Source organism: Crocuta crocuta, unplaced genomic scaffold, assembly GCF_008692635.1.
Source record: "Crocuta crocuta isolate KB4526 unplaced genomic scaffold, BGI_CrCroc_1.0 scaffold179, whole genome shotgun sequence".
In the NCBI taxonomy this organism is placed as follows: Eukaryota; Metazoa; Chordata; class Mammalia; order Carnivora; family Hyaenidae; genus Crocuta; species Crocuta crocuta.
In genome coordinates this window covers 18,066,948-18,089,121 of record NW_027551568.1, presented here as the reverse complement: position 1 = coordinate 18,089,121, position 22,174 = coordinate 18,066,948, and the positions used below count along the sequence as shown (strand labels likewise).

Sequence of the window (22,174 nt, the reverse complement as noted above, 5' to 3'; positions counted from 1 at the left end):
TTTCAGATGTCAAGAACTTAACTATCCTTATAGCAACTTCCCAAAGCTTGACAATGTAAGTTATTTCCAGTTTGGTTTGATTTCTCACTGCCAAGGGAAACAAGGGATTGGAGTATTTAAAGTGGCTTTGTATTATCAGATCAACATAGCATATAGGTCCCAAGGCTGACACTGCCTCCCTTTCTTTCTCCTTCTGTGTGTGTGTGTGTGTGTGTGTGTGTTGGGAGTGGAGAGGGAGGGCTCTCTCCTTTCCTTAAGAAGCCTGCCCAGGCACTGCTAGTGAGTGGTTTCTTTGTAGACTAGATACTGGGAGAAACTAAAGCAGGCAAAGGGACAGAAAGAAACAGAACAACAGAAAGACACAATAACAGCTACCTTCCTGAAAGGGAGTCATTGTGCCACAGAATGGTCTGAGCATTTCAATGCACAGGGCAGAACACAGTGCCCCAAACCTTCCTTCACTCAAATCCCGAGATGTGAAAAGGCTTGTCCTAGCTTTAGTCATTTTCTTTTATTCTTCCACTCAAAGGGAGCAAATGAAACAAAAAGCCGAGTCTATACAACTGCTGCTCCCTGAGCAAGCTGCTGAGGAAGTGGCATTTCCATCCTTATTCCTTCTGTTCTTGGAGTGTTGCTGAGTCCGAGTAAGCATTCCTCTCGGTGAGACAAACTCTTCTGGACGACACGATCATTATCTCCAAGTTCCCAGCCTTTCTCGTAAAGTCCAGATGAACGCCAACTAGCACGCTGGCCAATATTGATAGAACATTAATATAGTGGTGACCAAAGGTAACCTTACTCCTCCTTGTAGAAACTGAGAGAGAGCATCACTTTCCCATACTTAGTCTCTTTCTCTTGATTATTGGGAAAGGTTGCACACAATATTCTGGGAGGCAACCTTATGGTAGATAGACATTTTAAAGCCCTGTGAACTAGAAAAGATGTTCTTAACCTTTCTGAATTTCAATGTCTTAATATGTGATCAGAATAATAAAGCCTAACTCACAAGGGGGCAGGGATGGAGTTTAAGTTAGATGAAATACTAAACTATTTCTTCCCTCATTAATTTGGCCAATAAACATTTTAAGTGCTTACTGTGTTCTAATCCTATACAAGGCATGGGTATATTAAAATGAAAGCCTCAAAGATCTTATGACCTAAACCTCAAAGATTCTAGAATTCAGGTTCTCCATGAACTTGGTTTGAAGCAATAATTATACCCTTATTTTCATTTACCTCTAACTGAAACTTGGCACTTTTAAAATTTATCAATGTATACAACAAACCATGATAGTTGACATAATTAGAAACTATAGGTATCATATCACAGTGATGGAAGGTATGCTGACAAACTGTTTTCACTCACCACTACTTCTCAATGACAACAATTAGTGGACTTGCTGCTTGAATTTCTTAGCTGAGGCTTTAAAAAACATATCTATATTTAATATTATATTATAATATATTTTAATATTTTGGTAACTGACATTATAATTTATTTTCTTTGTATTCATATGTATTTTGTCTTATGTGTTTAAAAACATGGGCGTGCCTGGCTGTCCCATTCGGTAGAGCATGCGACTCTTGATCTAGAGGCTGCAAGCTGAAGCCCCATGTTGAGTGTAGAGATTACTTTAAAAAAAAAAAAAAGAAATTTTTAAGTGAGAAAAAAAAGCATGATTCAGAGAATGGGTCCATGTATGACAGGGTTCAGAATCCTGGCTCTTGGAGAGATGATATTTAAGTCAATAATTCTAATACAATATAATTAATATTGTTACAACAGTATAGTTAATGTCGTGGTAGGGCTATTATGGAATCCCAGTCTGGGTCTGGGTGTGTGGGTGTGTGTACAGTGAGGGTGTTAGGGACAGCAAGTCATGGGAGATTAGTCGTGGAAGATTTCAAAGGTAAATAACGCTTCAGCTAAGCCTTAAAAAGGAGGTGAAAATTAGCCAGGCCAAAAATAGAAGGCTGGGTAAGGAGTGAGATATGTGAGAGGGGAGATGGACATGGGGCAGCATGTGTAGCAGCAGGCGAGTGTGAGAACGCCGATGTACCCGGGAATCTGTATGACCCGAGCCCGGGTATACAGGGAGAGTGTGGGAGACAGGGTCCGGGAGGCCAGTAAGGGCCAGTGAAGGGTTCTGATCATCATACTGGAAGTGGTTTTGAGCCACAGAAGTATTTCTAGCCTCTGCTACCATCAGATAGGTGTTTTAGAAAGATCATTTTGGCTGCATTGTGGACAATGGCGAAGCAATTATAAGGGTGGTGCGAAGCAGGGGAGAGCCAAGAGCAGATACGAAGTCTGTGGCCACAATCCAAGCAGGCAATGGCGAGGGCCGAAATCATGGCAGTGGCAAAGTGTGAAATCACTTTGTAAAGTGTGAAAGGCCACTGTGGAGCTGAGAGAAGGGAGAAGGGAAAGAGAAAAGGAAGAAGAAAGCGAGAGAGGAAAGGAAAGGAGGGGAACGGAAGCTTCCGTCCGTCTTCACGGTAAGGGAAGAAGGAGACAGAGGAATTGTAGTCTTCAGCTAAGCAGACATTTGAAGTCAAAGTGTTTCATTAAACTACAATCACAACTGTTAGTCTACCCTGGAGGTGTGATAGGATTACCAGTGCACCAGGTCTCAGGCAATCAGCCAGATGGCCGCTGATTGGTTCTCCTGGAAACTAATCAGAGCTCTTCTTCAGTGGTTCAATTGCTGCACAAATAGCCACAGCCAAGGTGAGCTCAGTGAACAGAAGCTGTTGGCAAGTCGACATCCAAAAGGCAACAGGAAAGGCGGCACAATTTTGGTTTTGACAGGGAGCAATAGCGAGGTTTATTTACAAGAAGTCCACAGAAACTGACACCACACACACCCATAGGTGCGCATGAGCGCGCGCGCGCGCGCGCACACACACACACACACTTCTGGAGTTTTGTATCTAAGAAACCTAACATAGGCTGTGTTTTATATGAAATTCAGTAGGAGAGAGTTGCAGGAGCACATCTAAGCGTGTATAATCTGATCCAGAAGCAGTAAATCAATACATACTTATTTTAATACACAAAAACATGCAAATGTGAAAAAACTCTTAAAGCAGTCATGCAAAGTAATATCTGAGGATGGCTTCAAGAGAACCAAACTGCTTTTACTTATAGGTATGTCAGTTTTCTTCAGGTTTTTTCCTTCCCCTTATTTCTCCCTTTCTTTGATATTAATTACTGGTGTCAAGTGGGAATTACCTATTAGACACTCTTGAAGCTATTTTTAAGAGCTTTGAGCTTATTGAAACTTGTTCTTTTATGTGACTCTGTTCCAAACAAATGACATTTTGCTTTCATTTAGATGAATTCTTGGATAATTGAACAATTGTCCAGAAGAGAGCAAGTCTGATTTTGGAAAATACTCAAAGGCAAAGATGCTAAGAGAGAGTCCCCCTTCAAAAGACATGGTTATGCAAATAAATGAACTTGCATGTAATTCCAGAAGAGATCTTAATTTAAACAATTCTCCCCACTATACTCCAAAGATTCTATTCAAAGTTCATAATTCAGCAAATCCAAATCCCCTTTTCATTGGATTAGCTTTTGCATAGGAAAAAGTGGGAGCTAGTCCATGCCAAATAAAGCAAGAAGAGCAAAGGAAATGCTTAGTATGGAATTTCATGAGAGCAGTGACATCACAAAAGCATAAAATTACATTTAAAAAATATATGTCAACATAGAGAGCTGTTTTGGGATAAAGCTTCTATGAAGGGTGCTATCTCCCTATTAAATAGATTAACATTTAAATCCATTCTTTAAACAATATTGATGATACTTCTGAAACTAAAGTGTGCTGCATGCTACACTCCTATTCCCAAGATTGAGGATACAAAAAAAAATTGATGCAAGTGCTACACACGAAACCCTTTCCATTTTGAGGAACTGGGTCTGTGTGAACATCTGCCAGCCCAACAGAAAGAAAGGCTCTCATTTAACACAGTTTGTCTACAGCCAGAAGCATTTCCAACACATTCCAAGAGCCGCTAATGATACTTCACCCAGTTCAGCCTCCTGAAGGTTGGTACATAATTAATGAGTTAGTGGAAGTTCTCTAGAATTAGTTTTCATCTAAATAAAGGTGCCCGATGTTTATCTGTACCCTTTGTACTCATTGTTGCCTTGAATATACCGAGCTTCCTGTTGGTACAGGGAACTATCGATTTGCTGACTAATCTTTTTATCTGATCATTATAGATTGTAACTCTCAGTCTATAACCTTTACACACACTGCTATTGTGGTTAAATAAAACACAATACAAAATAATTAACATGTTCCCATATTGATATTCCTCTTCCAGGCAAGAGCAGAAGTTAAGACTTGGATTTGACAACTGGACATTCATATTTTTAGAGAAAAGTATAAATAGAAAATGAATATACAATCTTTAGTTCCTTAATATAAATTACTCAGGAAGAAATAGTATGTAGCCTTGGGGAAATCAACAGCTTCTTCAATTGGATTGCTTCTGTCACTGTATGGACACAGTCTTGTTTGATGTCCTCCTACCATTTGTCTTGTATGGAGTCTTTTATCTAAATCCAAAGTAATGCAGTCATCAGGGCTGCAATTCAATAATGGCTCCACAGGAGCTGTCATCCACAGTTTGCTATTCATCTTGTAAAAGGCTTTGAGTTTTCAAAGTACCAACTAAGGTTGGCATTTCAATGCCGCGGACAGAGCACTTAAAGTTCCTTTGTGTTCACAAGAAAGGGAGTGAAACTGAGAATGGGGGAAGATTAAATGGCCAACCTGCTACTCTACCTGACTGCCTAGGGGTAACCCCAAGCTACCCAAGGGAGTGAAGATATTAGGTGATCTGACCTACTCTGTAATGGGACATTATGATGAATGGGGGACTTATTGAGTGGTGTTTGGTCCATACTGAGCTTTACTGCTATAATTAAGAGGCAACAAATTTATGGAAATTGACCAAAAAAGGGAAAGTTAAAAAAATTAAAAACACAGTGACAAGGAAGAGAATAATTCCTTGATACATTTATAGAATCAAAGCATTTTAGAATTAAGAACATCTTTTGTAGCTTTAGAGATGGATGAGCTGAAGCTGAAACTGTGGATTAATTGCCCCAAGTTATCATATGTGACTATTGTTCTGTGAACAGGTTGATCTTGGATTATCATCACTGGAATTGAATGTTGAGCATTCTCACCAGAAGTAGGGATATTTCTCTCTTCCATTCAGATTCAATTTCTAAGTTCTTCTATGACCATGATATGTCCATTAAAAATGGCTAGCCTAGGAAAGCATGGGGTAAAAAAATCTATGCAATGATCAAGGAATTAAATCAAATACAACTTTACAGACCCTGACACTCAATGACCCCTGAGTGTAGAGGAGGTTGGAGACACTTACCCAATACTGAAGCCACCTAACTCCTGCACTAATTCACTGTGATTCTGGCCTTCTGCTTGCCCTTCTGGAATGAGGCTGAGAGGAGCTGCAACATAACAAAAAGAGTTCAGAGTAGTAGTGAAGACCTAGATTCTAAGTCCAGCTCTGTTATAATGATCAACTGTGTGATATTGGACAAGTCATTTCGTTTCTAGGCCTCAAATTCTATCTAAATAGTGAGAGATCTAGAACATAAGATTTCAGAGGTACTTATTCCTAAACACGCTATGATCCCGTAAGCATAATAGGGGTTGGCTATATTTTCTGTACAGGTCATCGGTCCATCTATTCTTTCATGCAACATCATCAACCATATCAACAACTATGTGTTGAATTCTTATTTGTAAGATTCTGTGCCAGTGACTGAGAATACAACAGGTTTCCAAAGCACTTGCCTCCTAGATTACAATCTATTACAAGCAGCTGATATTTTATCTATTTTATCTCTTTATTTATCAATCATGGCACCACTTGTAAATTTACAATTGTGATCTGTGCTAAAACTGTGAAAAATGCATCATGCCATGAAATTGTCTTAGCCAAAAAGAGAAATATTCCTTAAAGATGTAAAACTTAGCAGAGATCTGAAGGCTGCTGAGGTGATCTTGTTTGCCGTGATCAATCTAATCTCCATTCTGAAAAGAATGAAGAATTATGGAAAGATTTTAAACAGGAGGTAGCATATATATCCACTTTGGCACCAGATTTGGGAAAGACCATCTTGCTGTAAGAATAGAGAATAAGTTGAGGGAGAGCAAAACTAGAGGCAAAATTCATCTTCTTCATAAGATAAGACAAGTGGAATTAATTTTCAGCAGGAAAATTAGGAAAAACAATAGTGCTTGACCTTGCAATACCAAGAATTAGGGAAGTACACACCTCAAATCTACCTCTCAGGTAGGCATAAGAGCATCATTTTCTTGCAGTTGTGACCATGTTAGAGTCATTGTTTTTGATTTTTTTAATGAAATGGAAAATGTGAATTTAAAGAGCTAAAAGTTGACTTTAAAAATGAAAAATTTCTTCATCCTTCTCCTCATGCATGATTTAATGGTGGATGGGATGCCATGGGAGCAGATATTAATATCTGTGGCACTAATAAACAATTCTGATGAATTCTAAAGCTGAATTATTACTTTATAATGGTTGGACGAAAATGAGCATCCCATGAAATTTTACCAGTCCTGCAGTATGGTCCATAATCTGTGAAATGTTATTTTGTAAACATGTTTCTCAGAAAAGTCACGAGTACATGGAAAATCCTGATTGATCATTTCAAAGACTGTTCATGGTGACTGATATATTACTAAAAAGGAGGGATGTCCAGGAAGATTCAAAATATTCCTTCAGAGTAACTTCTAAGGTGTCCTATCATATTCATAGTTATAGCGGGGAAGATAATTTATTTTGGCTTGAAACTCCTCTCCAATTTTATTATTCACAAGTCTTCTCACCTATATATTCATATTCCTAAATTGGTTTTCTCAGTGTTCCAGAATGAGCTCCATGTGATTTCATCTTCACCTTTTACATCAGCTCATGCTTGTGTCCCTCCCTTCTCTCGTAAGCTCTTATATAACACCTGTTGGCTTATAATACCCTGCATGATTTCTATATAAATCATATATAAATTTATATATATGTCATTCTCATAGCACCCAAAGGGAAAAAATATCACCTAAAAGAATAGATAATAAATATTTGCTGATTGGTTAAAATAATGTCTATCAAAGAAATCTTCAAATCCTTCAAAAAGATGAGATGAAATACCTCCAATATAGTCAAGTTATCATCATGATATTGCCAAGGAAAGTGATTGATTTTCACTAATTTTTCTAAACCATGGCCAAATCTAGTAGATGCTTCCTAGTATAAGGATTTCTAATATCAAGAGTTAATATGGTGATCAGAAAAATAAAAATGGAACAAGAATTATAACTTGACCAAAAATCTCTACTGCTATTCAAGGCATTCATTCAGTAAATATAAGTATACATTAGTAAATATTAGTAAACTAATATTTTGGACACTATTGGGGGACTTTATGGTATTAACTTAAAGTAAATAAAACTGAAGAGACAGGCCCACTCAGCCTTCCTCAAACTCATCAAATTATAGATTCCATGATTTTATTTGAAAATTCCAAGACAAAAGAAATATATGGAACTTTAAATTAATTCATTCACCAAAATAGCAGTGGTTAATCCATATCAGGTCTTCCAGATTTCTTAGATCAAGTCATTAATTAAATCCTCTTCAAAATGCAAGAGTCTCTACATTAGGCTCACTGTATTCCAATTAAACTTCCCTCTCTTGAGTGGAGGTGAAGGGTAAAGTAACCCTACCTCTCACCCTTGAGGGTTGCATGGGACTATAACACAGTGCTTCCCTACTGTAAGTAGTTCAGTATTTGTTTAGTCTCATATCTCACTTTATTACCTGATCTGTACCACTATAGATCTTAACCAAAACCTCTGTTTTAACAAATTAGCATCTTCAAAAATTCCTTTTAACTAATATATTTTCTTCCTCAGATCCCACTGTTACTTTGTATTTGGAAGCTCCAATCAACAGGAGAAAAGCTGGGGAAAAACAATGAAGTCCAGAAGAGGCATGGAAAAGGGAAAAAAGAAAAGACAGCAAATAATAACAAGAAGAAGCCCTGAGATAACCAGCTCCACAGAAAATATATGATCACCATTAATTTAAGGGGAGAAGATATGTGTCAACTCAGTGAATTAGGTCATCATTTCTCAAACGTTTTAATCTCAGAACCCCTTTAAGCTTTAAAAAATTAATGAGAATTCCAAAAACATTTTGTTTATGTGCATTATATCTATCAATATTTACTGTATTAGAAATTAAAGCAGAAACTTTTAAACACTAGAAGATATGTGTGCATTCCTTTAACCACCAAAGCAATGACATCATCGCATTTCATGTGGCTTCTAGAAAACTCTGCAACCATTATGAGAAAGTAGGAGTAAAAAAAAGTAAATAATGTTACTATTAATATGAAAATAATTTTGACTTCATTGTGCTCTTGAAAGAGTCAGAAACCCAAAAGTTTCCACAGACACTATTTTAAAAACCACTAAACTAGGTGGCCAATGACTAGTATTACTTTATTTTACGAGGTGCCTTCAAAAATACACACTTGAATTTCAACTTCTCACAGGCAAACTTTCAACTCAGGCAACTGCTTATGCATATAAACCTTTCCAAAACTTTCAGCTCAAATAAAGAATCAATCCAATGAGGGAAAAAATTAGCCTGTCCATTTTTAAGTAATTTGATATAACATATATCTAAATCCAATTGTCTTTCCTATTAAACACTATTCATTAGCCATATTTATCTGAGGAAAAATATCAAATATAATTTTGCTCATTTATATTGGCATATAATCTATATCTATTGATAGATCACAATAACATAACACTAATTTATTTTTCTCTCTTGAACAATGTCTGAAAATTATTCATATCTGCAAAATAAAATAAGGTTTCAATCTAGACTCCCTCCAACGGCATTGGGAGGTATTAATTACCTTGAAGATGATCACATAGTATCACTGTCTTAGTTACAGCACCAAGCTTGCGGGAGCTTTCCTCATTAAGGAGACCTTCCTTTTTGAAATATCTCAGAGAATATACCAAGTATCAATATATCTGATGCAGATAGTTTGTTAAGATATTCTTTAAAACTTATTCTTTAGAAGTGCCTGGGTGGCTCAGTCAGTTAAGCGTCCAACTTTGGCTTGGGTCATGATCTTGCAGTCTGTGGGTTTGAGCCCTACATCGGGCTCTGTACTGACAGCTCAGAGCCTGAAGCCTGTTCTGTGTCTCCCTCTCTCTCTCTGCCCCTCCTCAGCTCGTGCTCTGTCTCTCTCTGTCTCAAAATAAATAAACGTTACATTTTTTAAAATTGTTCTTTAAAAATTATCACTTCCCTACTTTTTTAATAAGAATACTTTCCCCAAGGGAGGGATTTAACAAAAGTTCCCAAATGTCCAGAGTGGCAAAGATAATGGTCGAAATTGAGATTCGGTGCGTCTTTCGTAAGGGTGCGAGGACAGACTTGGGAAGCCTGGTGCCAGATGAAATTCTAAGGGATTTTTACTGCATGTTGGAGAAGGAACAGTGTCAGCCAGAGCTGGAGCCCAGCTAGCAGGGGGAGACAGTGAGCTCCTCACCTAGCATGGCCCTATCGAAGGGAACAGAGACAAAATTCACTAGCAGTGGACCAATGCCAGATGCAGCCAACACCAAATTACCGGCTTTTTCTGCAAGAATAATAGGTAAATCCTCCTATGGAGCTTAGAGAGAGACACGAAGGAGAGGAGAATCCTAACTTAGAGACTTCATCTAAAATGGAAGCTCCCAGATTGACTATGAATTGACAAATTTCAGCTTTCAGTCAATAGGAGAAATAAGGCCTTGAGAACTAACTTTATTTCAGTTTTAGAGAAATAAAAATGTCTTGCATTTATAGAATATTGTGACAATGAATTTTATACTTGTTACATGAAAATATAAAATTCTGGCTCAGGACAGACCCATGGAGAGCAAAATACTGTTTAATGCGAGCAAACCTGAGTGTGAGGCAATCACACCTACAGTTTATATTATTTTTGTATTTAAATATTTGTTATTATCTGTCGCTTCCTCCACCACCTCCATCCGAAGAGTAAACCTTGTGAAAGTGAAGAGTTTTTGCTTTCTTTTCTTTTTACCCTGTGCCTCAGTGCACCAGGGCTGGTGGGGGCTTCTACAAGCCTGATATGGCTTGTAGTCTACCTTTGTAAGGGGAGGGGAATGCAGATTTGTAGTTCTCTCATCCCTCTGACCTGGTGAGCTTCCTGGCAGCTCCATTTAGTGGAGGTCTAGTGGGGACTCTTTTACATGCTAGCTGTGCTTTTAAACCCAAGCCATGTTTCTGCACCCAAGGCCAGAGGGATCTGTCCCTGACCCTTAGTACCATCTTCCCCACTGCCCTTCGCAGCCTGCCTTCCATACTGTGTGTGTGTCTCTCTCTCTCCTGCAGTTCTCTTTCACTGGTGTCTCTGCCTTTCGTCATACAGAACTTATTCCCAGGGCCCTCAGTTCTTTTTCAGGAGGAATTATTCTATAAATAGGTATAATTTGGTATGTTGCCTGGAGGCGGTAAGTTCAGGGTCTTCCTAGGATCCCATATTGGACCAGATCCTTCCTCTTTTCCTTTGAGAGAGAGAGACAGAGAGTGAGAGAGCTTGCATGCGGCGGGGGAGGGGGGAGCAGAGGGAGAAAGAAAGATAATCCTAAGCAGACTCCATACCCAGCTCAGAGGCGCAGGTGGGACTCCATCTCAAGATGGCAAGATCATGACCTGAGCCAGAACCAAGAGTCATACATTTAACAAACTGAGCCACCCAGGTGCCTCCCTCTTTTTTTTTTAATTGAATTGCAGGTTTCAGGTAGAGAATATGGTGATTTGACAATGATAGACATGACACGGTGCTTACCACAAGCATAATCACCATCTGTCACCATACAAAGTTATTACAATATTATTTATATTCCCTATGTTGTATTTTTCATTCTGTGACTTATTTATTTCTCACCTAAAGTTTGTACCTCTTAATTTCCTTCACCTGTTTTGATCATCACCCACCCCACCCCCGCTCTGACAACCACCACTTTGTTCTCTCTCTTTAAGACACTGTTTTTCACTTATTTGTTTGTTCATTTGCTTTGCTTCTTAGATTGCACATATAAGTGAGATCAGATTATATTTGTCTTTCTCTGACTTATTTCATGTAGCATAATACCCTCTAGTTCTGCCCATGCTGTCACAAATTGCAAGATCTCATTCTTGTTTATGGCCGAATAATAGTCCATTGTGTATATATACCACATCTTTCTAACTGTTCATCCATCTATTGGACACCTAAATTAAAGCAGGGAGTTTTGTATCCTCTGTTTATTATAAGATTCTAGTGCCTGGTACATATTAAAGGATCAAAAAAATATATTTGTTGAATGAATGACTGAATGATTTGGCAAATTCACTAATCAGAATCTCCTGAGAAGCTTTTTAAAGTACAACTATCTTTCCCCAGCCCCAGAGTACTTCTAGAGTGGGCCCGGAGTCTGTGTTATTAACAAGTTCTCCAGATGACTGTGATGCACTTGAAGTTCAAGGATTATTGTTGGACAGGGCTGGTGGATAAGGAACACATAGGAAACTGGGTTAAGGGTGTGGAGTTTCATGGAAATACGGTTGGAAGAGAGGACTTAATGTGTACTTGGCACTGAATCTCATAAAGTTACCTATAGCCGGTCTTTGTTGTAATTTCTATCTTACTGAATTATTTGTGATTTTTACATTTCCATATGTCTGATAAAATGGTGCCTTAGGTACCACATATTTTAAAGGTGAATCTCTGCATTTTGACATTCTTTTTCATATTTCCAATATTTTTTCTTTTCATTTTCTCTGGGATATCATTATATCTTCACTTGAAGGCCTCATAGGTTTCTCAAAATTAACATGTCTTTTATATAATTTTTCATGCCCATCTGACCCCAAATTAATATTTTATAGAAAACCTAACACTTCACAGCAGTTATCACAATTTGCTATTATATCATCTGTTTGTTATTTTGAAATTTTATTTTATTATGATAAGTACACTTTTTAATTTTTTTAATGTTTTATTTGTTTCTGAGAGAGAGAAAGACAGTGTAAGCAGGGGAGGGTCAGAGAGAGGGGGAGATACAGAATCTGAAACAGGCTCCAGGCTCTGAGCTGTCAGCACAGAGCCCAATGCGGGGTTCGAACCCACAAACTGTGAGATCATGACCTGAGCCAAAGTCGGGCGCTTAACCAACTGAGCCACCCAGGTGCCCCATTATAAGTACACTTAGCATGAGATCTACCCTCTTCATTGCTAATTGTACAGTATTGATGAATGTATAATATTGTTAATTATACTACAATGTTGTACTGCAGATTGCTAGAGTTTATTCATCCTCCTTGACCAAAACTTTATGATCATTGATCTGTAACTCATTTCTCCTTCTCCCTCAACTCTGGAGACCACCATTCCACTTTTTATTCTATGGATTTGATTATTTTCAGTATCTCATATAAGGAGAATCATGCAGAATCTGTCTTTCTATGACTTATTCACTTTGAACCTGTCTTTGGATTCATCCATGTTGTTACATATTGTAGAATTCTTTCTTTTTCTAAAGCTGAAAAGTATATTCTATGTATACATCACATTCCCTTTATCTGTTCATCTATTGATGGACACTAAGGTTATTACCACATCATGGCTATTGTAAATAGCATTGTAGTGAACAAAGGAGTGCTAATACCTTTATGAGACCCTGATTTCAATCACTATTTTTAATTTTTTGAAGGACCTCCATAATGCTTTCTATAGCAGTTGTACCATTTTGAATTTCCACCAAAAGTGTCCAAGGGTTCCAATTTCTCCACATCCATGTCAACAATTGTTGAGTTTTGATCAGTGTCTGCTATTTATGTCTGTGTTCTACACCAGAAGGTAAACTTTATGAAGGGCCCTCACTGACTAGTGTTTCTGTTAACCCAGACTTGTGTCCGGTATGTAACTGACTCTCAGTAATATGTGATGAATGAATACACTGGGGAAGGAATAATTGAAGATGGATCCTGAACAATAGTTTGTGCATAAATAGTGCAATGCAGGTACTCCAAGCCACAGCAAACAACTGCAGCAAAAGCATAGACCCAAGAGTTCCCAGAACAGTGATGTGCTCTTGAGGCGTGGCTTCCTGGAGTGGAAGGGAACATGTGTCAGACACTGGGAGATCAGGCTGGAGAGGGGTCGAAATGTGGACTCCCTTAATGAGAAGACAGAAACCATTAAACTTAAGCCCTTAAGTGAAGGACTAACAAGATGAAAGCAGGATCATGGAAATATCAGTCTGGCAGATAACACAGAGTGGACGGCCTTGGAAACCACCCTTTAGGGCCCATCTTCCCTCTTCCTTGAAGCACCAGAGGCAGAGTTAACTGTCTTGTGCTCAGCAATTCACTTTTCCACTTGCCCCCAGACTAGCATTCTACACGGGGTTACCTGATTCCTGGCTATTTCAAGTCTGCAAGGGGCCACTAAAATGAGTCTTCTTAAACCACGACATTCACAAGTGTGTGAAAATACATTAGACATTAGGTAACATTAGATTCAATTCCCAGGAAAATGCGGATTTGAAAATATGCAAATTACAAATTGATTGACCACTTCTTCCTACCCTTAAGTCATAATAGCAGGTTGACTCTGACTCTGAATCTCTGAAACATGGTGAGGAACCTGTAAGTAGACACAAAAGGAAACTGAAAAGAACATGCACCAGTTGCTGTGGACTCTGTTGCTTCAGTTGGAGGATCCAAAGTGCCACTTCATATTGCTTTTGAGACAATGAAGAAGTAGAAATAATATGAAAGGTTTATTTACATTTTATGCATATTAACTCAACTAATCCTCACCTCAACTCCAATAGTTTCTATTTCAACCCCCATTTTACAGAAAAGGAAACTAAGGTTCACCACACTAAACAACGCATCCATGTCACACTGTGCGTGCCATGAACCACTGCACTGTCTTGGTGGCTGAGTGGACATCGTGCCCTAAATTTTAAGAGGTGTGAGCTTTAAAAAGTGTCCTTGTGTATCCTGTATCTTTCTGATGTTCCTATGAAGCTGAGGAAACTGAGGCTTAGGGAAGATGAGTGACTTGTCTAAGGTCATATTACAAATGAGGAAACTGAGGCTTAGGGAAGATGAGTGACTTGTGTAAGATCACACAGCTTGAAAGTAGCAAAGGTATATTTGAAATCTGGTGTGCCTGTTTATTCCAGATTTTGCTGTGTTTTGTTTTTTTCCCCTATGCCCTATATGTTATCCTTGGTGTGATTGCCCTTCCCATATCCAAAACAGCTATAGGAGAAGCAATGTCCCCAGTTAAAAAAAATATTAGTATTGACCCAGTTCAATATCTCTCTTCTCTAGCCACAGTCTTATGGGATCTCAACCTTCAACCACAGGCTTGAATCTGGAGGAGCCAAAGACATTGAGGACCATGCACAGTAACTGTCTCTTTGTCCCAACTGTACGCCCCATTCTTTTTTACTCTTTTTCACTATTGACAGTGTTTAACAGAAAATGTCAACAAGCACAGCCATTTATTCTTTCCAGTGTACCAGATCAGAAGCAGAAAAAATAGAAGGAGAGCAGACACTGCCCAAGACAGATGCAAAAAAGAGGAAGCTGATGCCTGATGGTGAGGTAGAAGGAATCCAAGGAAAACAAACACCAGATGGAGAATATCTTATCTCTTAGAGATAGAATATCCTATTCTCTTGGAATTGGTAGCCTGAATCACAGAGAAAAGTTTAAATTATATCTATATACACTCTTCTGAGGAAGTCAAAGAGGTGAATAATTCATTTTTATAATTATTTTTATTAAAAATAGTTTACAAAAAGTGTCACTTGAAAACTTTATGTAGAAAATTGATTTTTCTAACAGAGAGAGCACAAGTAAGAGAGGGAGAGAGAGAATCCCAAACAGGCTTCATGCTCCCCACAGTGCCCAAGGCAGGGCACAGTCCCACGCCCTTGGGATCATGACCTGAGTCAGTTGATGCTGAATCAACTGAGCCATCCAGGAACCCCAAAAATTGATAGTTAACTTTAAAAAGGATAGGCCAATAGAGTCCTAACTGCTACCTGCTCTCACCCTTATTCAAGTCTGCAAGGTGATGCCTCTGACAGAATCCAAGTGGACATGATTACTTTCTCTACCCTTTCTGCTTTCAGATGCTCTTTATAAATCCCTACCTCCAGTGCTTTTTTTGCTGCCTATTTCATGCTATCATCAAAACTAGTGCATTATACAGGGTGCCTGAGTGGCTCAGTCAGTTAAGCATCCAACTCTTGGTTTCAGCTCAGGTCATGATCTCATGGTTCATGAGTTCAAGCCCCACATTGGGCTCTGAACTAACAGTGCAGAAACTGCTTGAGATCCTCTCTCTCTCTCTCTCTCTCTTTCCCTTGCTCATACTCTCTCTCTCTCAAAATAAATAAAATTAAATTAAATTAAAATGGAAGGTAAAGGTATTTTCATTTTATATTTCATATTTGTTTTCTAATATGTAAATATTAATATAATTTTTAAAGCTTTAAAATGAAACCGACTTTGAAACATATTTTAAAAGACTGTTGCATACTTCTAATATTTAGGTCAAGAATACGTAAGCATTTCTTGAATATATTACTTTTGCAAAGTAATACATATACATTATAAGATGTATATACATTATACTATTACATATGGGAATATATTATATGTGGGCTAATACATGCACATTGTCAAAAATTTAGAAAATACAGAGTAACAAAAGAAGAAAATAATACTATCATTTAAGAAATAACCATTGATAGGGGCGCCTGGGTGGCTTAGTCGGTTAAGTGTCCAACTTTCGCATAGGTCATGATCTCGCAGTTTGTGGGTTCGAGCCCCGCGTTGGGCTCTGTGCTGACTGCCAGCTCAGAGCCTGGTGCCTATTTCAGAGTCTGTGTCTCCCTCTCTCTCTGACCCTCCCCTGCTCATGCTGTCTCTCTCTCTCTCCTAGAAATAAATAAAAATATTTAAAAAAAAAAAAAGAAATAACCATTGATAATATTTTTTATCTTTTTTATCTTTGTATCTTTTTTCTTTTCTTTTTTTTGTTGTAAAAACAATGTGACATCTACTCTTTTAACATGAAATCAACAAGTTTTAAGTGTACAATACAACATTGTTGACTATAGGTACAATGCTATATGACAGATCTCTAGAACTTACTCTACTTATATACTAAAAATTTATGCTTCTTGATTAGTAACTCCCCAAGGAATATGTTTTTAAACTGATATTTTATCTACTAATAACTAAAGATTTGGTTTCGCAAACTATTTTTTAAGTTTTCAGTAATATTACCTATTCCTAGTATACAACTGAAATCCTAAGACACTTTCTGTCAGTAGAAAAATCACCTATCTTTAAAGAATTACCTTCTCATGATTCTTTTGAAAAGCATTCAGTATCAGACATTTTTCCTTCACAAAACAAAACTGGACTTTTTTATTTCTTAGTGATCTCTGGAACTGTGCTCACCAATACCTGGTTCTTCTTCCATCCCAAACCTCATCTATTCTGCAACTGTAAGAATTCATGAGAGCACATCTGGCCAGTGGCTGTGGTCAGATTGGACATGAGAAGTATAAAAAAAATAGTCAATACCTTTCCAGCTGTCTCTTCCTTTACCATGCTGACTGAATGGATCACGTATTCCAGATGATATAGGTAGACGATGACGGAATCTTGGGCAGCCTGGATGGCTGCTTTAGTGAGAGGAGGACAGTTGGCCTTCAGCTGAAGCCCCAAGAGACCATTAAGTCTTAGTCTGCGAAGGCAAATTGACTTCTTTCCTTGGATCTGGAAAGATGATTGTATGTAACATCCTTGGCAGAAATGAAAAAAAGTGGAGTTGTGAAAGTCAGCCCTAAAATGTTGCCAGACTTGCTATAGACTTTGCCTGAGTGAGAAATAAACTTCATGGAGTTAGCCACTGATTTGTTTTGGATTTTTTATTTTGCCATTACAGAATAATCACTTCTGCCCTACGACTGTTGTTTTAGGAAAATCTTACCTTGAATACCATTTAAAATCGTCTCAGTGTCCAGCAATTGCACTCCTAGGAATTTACCCAAAGTATACGGGAGAGCTGACGCCTAAGGGCACAGGTACCCCAATGTTCATAGCAGCACTCTCAACAACAGCCAAAACATGGAAAGAGCCTAAGTGTCCATCAACGGACGAATGGATCAAGAAGATGTGGTTTATCTATACCATGGAATACCACATGGCAATGAGAAACGATGAAATCTGGCCATGTGTAGCAACATGGATAGACCTTGAGGGTGTTATGCTGAGCGAAATAAGTCAGGCAGAGAAGGACAAATATCATGTTTGCATGTATAGGAGGATTAGGAGGAGCTTAACGGAGGACCATGAGGGAGAAGAAGGGGAAAAATAGTTGGGGAGAGGGAGGGAGGCAAACTATGAGAGACTCTTGAATGCTGAGAACCAACTGAGGGCTGATGGGGGTTGGGGGGAGGGGAAGGGGAGTGATGGACATGGAGGAGGGCACTTGTGGGGATGAGCAATGGGTGTTATATGGAAACCAACCTGACAATAAACTATTTAAAAAATTTTTTTAAAAATAAAATTGTCTCAGTGTGAGGAGTACCAAATCCAATTCCTTCATATGCAGGTAATTTAATTCTTCACATTACATCTTTAAATGGATAAAATATATCAATTTTCTCAATGCTTAAAGGCCCATAGACTACCTTTCTAGCCCTTTATATTCTTATGGTTCTTATTTGTATTATTCTATTTATATTGCATTTTTACTCTTGAGATGTACTTTAGTAATATTTAGATAATTCTTCCAATTCCAGGCTGAAATAGAACATCTGCAATGGTCATAAATATGGCATATGACTCTGAATTTCCATTCAACATAATTTCTAAAGATACAATCATCCCAACTCCCTCTCTTCTTCAGGCAGAGTCCCAAGTATCTCATGTGATTTTCTTGGCATCCACTCAAGTACTGATAAAGCTACTAGTGTCAACCTCATCCCTACCTGCCACCCTGAATCTGCTGCTTTTCTGCCTTGCAACTTGACCTTGACATTGCCTCTGGAATGTGACATTGTTAGTACTTCCCACATTGCTATCACTCTCTCTGTCAGTGCCAATGCTCCTCGTTTAGATAAAGGAGGTGCTTCTACCTATCCCCTTCCCAGTATTAACAAAATATGCCAGGAGAAAATTCAACCCAATAGTTTGGGCTAACTCACAAGAGTGTCTTTAATGTGACTTCATTAGCAATAACCTTTATCCTAAGACTGGGAAATATGGCTTAATTCTAATTTCCACTGGATGACAGGGCTTAGATTTCTGGCAATGCAGAGTGTATCACTCCAGATAGCCTAAAAGATCATGGCAGAACTTAGCTTGCGTTAGTGGATCTAGCTAAGAGAATGAGGTGGAAAACTGATAAGGGAAAATCAAGGTGGGAAGAGAAGAAGATGAGACATATTATTTTGAACATAATCAGTCTGAGGTACTATGACGAACATGAAAAGAGGAACACTGCTCAGTGATTTAGAAAAACAGGAATAAAAGACACAGATTCAGTAGTCAGCAACATAAACAACTCTGCAGGAGTAGATATACAAGAATATTCAAAAAAGCCAACTAATTACAAAGAATTGCCATACCTGAAAATATGGTTAACTTGATACTAGGAATTTTTTTCTGTTACAAAACATCTAATATTGAATCATAAAATACTAATCATCTGGAAGTACATAGCTAATCTTGCAAATAAAAAGAGATGTCTCTGAGGGGACAAGATCATAAAGGAAGTTGAAAACAAGGAAACAAGTAGGTGATGAAACTATATGTACCCTGACTGCATGTATAAATCTCTTCTCACCCAGCAAGCTGTGTGTCAATGACATTGGGCCCACTCAGGGTAAAGGTTTAGAGCTGGATGACACAGCCCTCAAAGAGCCATGTGTTCAGTGAAAGTGTTGACCATAAAAAAAATGTGTGCCTGAAAACAAAGAGAGAAAACACACACACACGTACATATGGGAAGGAAACATATATATGTATATATATAAAATATATGTATATTTAAGTTTTATGTATTTATACTGAGGGTGACAGAGAGACGCAAGTGCAGAGGGGCAGAGAGAGGGGGAGGCAGAGAATCCCAAGCAGTCTTTGTGCACTGATAGAGCAGAGCCTGACACAGGGCTCAAATCTATGAAATCACAATATCATAATCTGAGCAGAAACCAAGAGTCAGATGTTCAACCAACTGAGCCACCCAGGCACCCCAGGAAACACATATATTTTAGCCCAGATTTAGATAAAAACAAAGTTTCTCCTTAATTTATAAAAATCCAGCTGTCCCTCAAGAGGAGTTGGAATTGTTATTTGTATGATTTATATGATCTGACAAACTACACACACGTTAGATTAAATGATATTAAGTTAGTAGAATCCTACAGTGCCAAGCAGAAGCAAACATAAATAGTCTCTGGAGAAATTTTCCCCTGATACAGGGATTGCAGAATTTCTAAAAATAAAACCCTAAAAATAAAACAAGAATCCATAGTCCAAATCCATAATCCAAAATTAATAATACTAAGAGAGACAAGCTATCAGAATGAATGTCAGAAGAACCAACAAACAGTAGAAGCAGACTTCCCAGGGACTTCTGATAGTGAAATTCTCAGATACAAAATGTAAATAAGTATTTCTTAAAGTTATAAAACATAGAATTGAAATACCATATAAAAATTAAAAATGATCCAAATTGGAAAAAATAGAAATTCTTAAAATAAAAAATATAGTCTTTGAAATACAAAAACAACAGAAGTATTAAATATAAGATTAATTGGGGCGCCTGGGTGGCTTAGTTGGTTAAGCGTCCGACTTTCGCTTAGGTCATGATCTCGCGGTTCGTGGGTTCCAGCCCCGCGTCGGCTCTGTGCTGACTGCCAGCTCAGAGCCTGGAGCCTATTTCAGAGTCTGTATCTCCCTCTCTCTCTGACCCTCCCCTGCTCATGCTGTCTCTCTCTCTCTCCCCTAGAAATAAATAAAACATTTTAAAAAATATATATATATATAAGATTAATTACAATTGAAGGGAGAATTAGTAAACTGGAAGGAATCAGAAAAATTACCTAAAACTCAGTAGTACAAAGAGGAAAAGTTTTCAAATATGAAAGATAGTTTTAAAAATATGGAACATAATGAGNTGGGGGGCGGAGGGGGGGGGAGAGTGAGAGAGAGGAAGGGAGAGGGAGAGATAGAGAATATTTGAGGGTTAATAGCTGTGCAATGCCCAGACTTTAATCAACAGTGTGGAAGACTAGTCAGTTGCTGTTGCCACACAGGCTATTTTCCCACATCATTCAACGAGTTCCCAGCTAAAGAATGTAATTGGAGGGGAAGATTGCTTTCTGTTATAGTTAAGAGTAGGTGGACATTTCCCATTCTCAATATCCCTCCCAGCCTCCCTCCATCCTGTGTGTGTGTCTCCTTCTACTCTCACTCTCTCTCTCCTCACCAAATATGATGAGTTGATGACCCCATGTTAAACGTGAAGGAACCTGGATTCCTCAGTACTTGCTTAGAAGACAATAGCCCAGGAAAGCCGCTAACCCAGGATCACCTGCATTGAAGTTTGAATGAGCAAGAAATAAAACTTACTGTATGTTAAACCAATGACTCTGGGGTCTTTTTGTTATAGCAGCTAGTATTAATTACCCTAACTAATACACAGAGAATCAGGAAATCCCGTGAATCCTAAGAATGATGAGTAAGATGATGCATATTTACATGCGTCAGACTAAGATACTAAAAGCACATCCAAAATGAAGAAAATCTTAATAGAAACTAAGTTTTACATATTCTTTCTTTAATATATCTCTCAAAGTTGACTGCTTTTTCCTGTCTCCACCACAAATACCTAAGTCAAAATGTCCATTATCTTTCCCATAAAACACTGAAGAAGCCTCCTGACTGGTCTCCCCATCCTGCACTCCTACCCTGCCTCTAATTCTTTCCTACCTGTCAGAAAGTGGGGCGTTTCAGAAGTGAAATCCATTATTACCATACTTCTGCTATAAAATTTGAATGGAATTCCATTTCTCTTGAAATGTGGTTTGGACTCTATAGCATAATTTTCAAGTCTTTCAGCAATATGACCATGCCTACCTTGCCAATTTCACCTCTTGTTAGACTGTCTCTAGCCATGTCAGACTTACTTCGTGTCATTTAATGAATTATTCTCTCATCTCCAGATGTTTTCATATTCTGTTTATTTACCTGGAATATTTTCATTTTCACCTAAATATGTTTTACACATCCTTTCATCAGAGAAGCTTCCTCAGATAACAGTGATTAGTTTTAGTCTGAGCTTCTACTTTTGAAGCCTTTTTTGGTAATAATAATGGTTGTTTTATTTCTATCTTGGAATTGAGGCTTAGTTTATTCCGTAGAAATTAGGGTTATGAATTTCTTGGTGGCAGTATACTGAATATATTTGTGGTGCATAGTAGATGCTTAGTAACTCTTTCTAGAATAAGATGAAGTAAATGAATAAATGAATGAATGAACGAACCAAAATAATGTGAGGCAATGTTTCAGGAAATTTCTGCTTGTTTTAAAGATGATTATTGGATACTAGACTGGTATTTGATCCTGGTGTCTATCAAAAAATAATCAAATCTTAGCAATTAAAGTTTAAAAAAAACACAAAAATCTCATCATCCTTAGTTTACTCTAAGCATTAATAGACCTCAGTACACAGAATTGGGCATATCACAAAACTTGATTTTGTAATAATTAGTATATATATGGTCCTCATTTATTTTTTTCTTGTTTGTTCACTTGTTCATTTATTCATCTATTCATGCATCCAGTTCATCCAGTTGTAGTGGCATTATAATAAACACTTGTAAACACACATAAGAATTAAAAAACTCCCATGCCCTCCTGCCCCACTCTGTGATGTAAGAGCTATCCTAGGTCTTGTGTTCATTCTTTTGTTTTCTAAAAC

General features: G+C 37.9%; 1 long non-coding RNA gene across 1 annotated transcript in view; it reads right to left on the bottom strand.

Annotated features, from left to right (window-relative positions):
- The window catches only part of LOC144220333 (uncharacterized), a 97,705-nt gene that overhangs the window by 56,389 nt on the left and 19,142 nt on the right, over nucleotides 1-22,174 (bottom strand). The window contains exons 2-3 of the long non-coding RNA XR_013331699.1: nucleotides 16,765-16,985; nucleotides 5,410-5,494 (exon numbers count right to left, since the gene is read on the bottom strand). This is a non-coding gene — a long non-coding RNA (uncharacterized LOC144220333). The remainder of the gene's footprint in view (nucleotides 1-5,409; nucleotides 5,495-16,764; nucleotides 16,986-22,174) is intronic.